General features: G+C 39.5%; 1 protein-coding gene across 1 annotated transcript in view; it reads right to left on the bottom strand.

The window, feature by feature from the left end:
* GALNTL6 (polypeptide N-acetylgalactosaminyltransferase like 6) overlaps nt 1–2,629 on the bottom strand; it is a gene marked incomplete at its 5' end in the record, with an annotated part of 319,890 nt that overhangs the window by 292,665 nt on the left and 24,596 nt on the right. The window lies entirely within an intron of this gene.

Here is a 2,629-nt window from a genome sequence, read left to right as displayed (position 1 = left end):
TTTGCTGCAAACTGATAGCACAAAATGTACTACAAAGACAAAAATAAGTTAGACTGAACTTCAATTAGTGTACTGTGTCTGGAACATCTCTAAGGAACTTCTTGCAACGTCTTTAGCAACACTCCTGTTACTTCCAATACAAAAATACAAAGTAGTTACAAATAGTGGGACTCGGAAGTCCCTCTGAATTCACCCAATTCATCTAACTTCCGTTCTTTCCAGACACAATCAGCTTAAAGCCATTTATATATAAGGATTTGAATTGCAAATTAAGCAAAGACCTTTTTGCATCAGAATCAAGCTTTCAGTTGATCAGTTCCAGCAATATTCCTTTTGATTGATATGAGGAACCTGATTACTCAGTTACTCTACATTTTAGCCGGCAAAGCATGCCTCCCCCCCATTCACCTTTTCAAAAAGTAACTTTAGCATTGAAGTTTAGGGTGTCCAACTTTCCAGAATAAAACCAAATGTTTTGCTCTGAGCTCCTTGAACACCCTTGCACTCCAAGGGACCAGCCAGAGGTACTCAAGTGGTTCTAATGTCTCAGCACTGTTGATTTGGTTTCAGAAACTGGTCACTTTAGTTCCCTAAAGAAATCATCTGCTTGTTGCCTGGCAAAGCACAAACTTTCTATTCCAGGTTTTTACTCCTAAGTTGGTTCTCATCATCAGTCACTCGGCTTGCTTAGTACCTACCTCAGGAAACTGCACCTCTATCTCTTCCAGTCAGGGAGCAGAGAACAAACAAAAACACTTCAAAGAAAATGAGAACATCACTTCTCAACTATTTTTATCCTTGTTGTTCTTGCAGAGGATGAACTCTTCAGAGTTTTTGAGCCCTTCATGCCTACTCAGGTTCTCAAGAAGATACGTTTTCCTCTACATCTAATTGATAAGCTTATAACCTCTCTGTCCCTCTCCCTCCAGGCCCACTTACAAGAAAATACCTCCTTTTACCTGAGCTCTTTTAGAGAAATTAATCAACTTCCCAGCTGGATTTGATAAATGACCAAGGCCACCTGATCCTCAGCTAATTACAAGCAGCTGCAGGAGGGGATGAAGAGGAAAGCAACAGTGAGTCAAGAGAAACATCCAGTGGTATCCTTGAAGCCCACAAAGCCTCTATTTCACGTTGCATGTGCACAAAACATTAAAAACATAGAATATGCAATCAAAGATGCTGTAGTTACTAAATTTTAGGTTTTTTTCAGAAAAAATAATAATTTTTAAATTCCAAATTTGTGTGTATAATTACAATTTCATTTAAATTCTTAATTAAAATTATTAAGGTTACTTACAAGGGAAAAAAGTTAGCTTGTATTACAAAACACTCTTTTGTTTATGGTATTTCACTACTAACAGATATTCTGTCATTTTTATTTTCAAACATCCCCAAATACATGTAACGTACTACCATAACACAAAATCTTAAACTAAGATTCTTTGTGAATCTTAATGATTTCTTACTAAATATGGGGGGAACTAGAATATTAAAGAAGCAGCTGATGAATCAGAGTACTACTCAAGATTCAACAGTACAATTATATCAAATCTGTTTCACAATACAGTAACAATAAGCTAATGTCATTCAACCTTTAAGACAGAAATTTTAGCCCCTCTCTTTCAGTACATGTTCTAAATAGACCCAAAGTAACTATTTTAATTTGCTTTTAATAAGAGATTTATCCAGGTAATTACTAATATAATGGGAATTCCAGAATAAATTACCTATATGATAAGACATACTATTGCTAATTGGTGTTACTACAATATAATTTTCTGTATATTCTAGCTATTCACCCCATATTAAGAAAGATGGATTCTTTGCTCTGCTTTTCTTAAAGGAGTCCGTTTGGCTGTTCAGGAGATGAACATTTTTCATAGCACTACAGTTTATTTGTTTCATCCCCTGCTAGCGAAACTTAAGGCAAGTACTTTTAAAGTGAAGCCTTCCACTCCTCCTCACTGAATATGGAGCACGGTCACCGTGCATAAGCCAAAAGAACAGATATCATGGTTGGTATCTAGAGCAACTCGGGAACAGGCCAAACCTTCTCATATCATGCTGTGGAAGTATTTGACAACTGCAGTATACAAATTGCTTTTGCACTTATACAGTAAGTTGGGCCATGAGGGGCACTGGAATCATAGAATCATAGAATGTTTTGGGTTGGAAGGGACCCCTAGAGGTCATCTAGTCCAACCCTCCTGCAGTGAGCAGGGACAGAGCCCCGTCCAACCTGGCCTTGAATGCTTCCAGGGATGGAGCCTCCGCTACCTCTCTGGGCAACCCGTTCCAGTGTTTCACCACCCTCATTGTAAAGAATTTCTTCCTTATATCCAGTCTAAACCTACCCTGCTTCAGTTTAAAGCCATTACCCCTTGTCCTGTCACAGCTGGCCCTACTAAAAAGGTTTTCCCCATCTTTCCTATAGGCCCCCTTTAGGTATTGAAAGGCTGTAATCAGGTCTCCCCGCAGCCTTCTCTTCTCCAGGCTGAACAAGCCCAACTCCCTCAGCCTGTCCTCATAGGAGAGGTGCTCCAGCCCTCGGATCATCTTTGTGGCCCTCCTCTGGACCCGCTCCAACACTTCCATGTCCTTCTTGTACTGAGGGCTCCAGAGCTGG

This window comes from Egretta garzetta, unplaced genomic scaffold (assembly GCF_000687185.1).
Source record: "Egretta garzetta isolate BGI_Z169 unplaced genomic scaffold, ASM68718v1 scaffold708, whole genome shotgun sequence".
Classification (NCBI taxonomy): domain Eukaryota; kingdom Metazoa; phylum Chordata; class Aves; order Pelecaniformes; family Ardeidae; genus Egretta; species Egretta garzetta.
The sequence above is the reverse complement of the archived record's forward strand: the minus strand, read 5'-3'. Positions and strand labels throughout refer to the sequence as shown.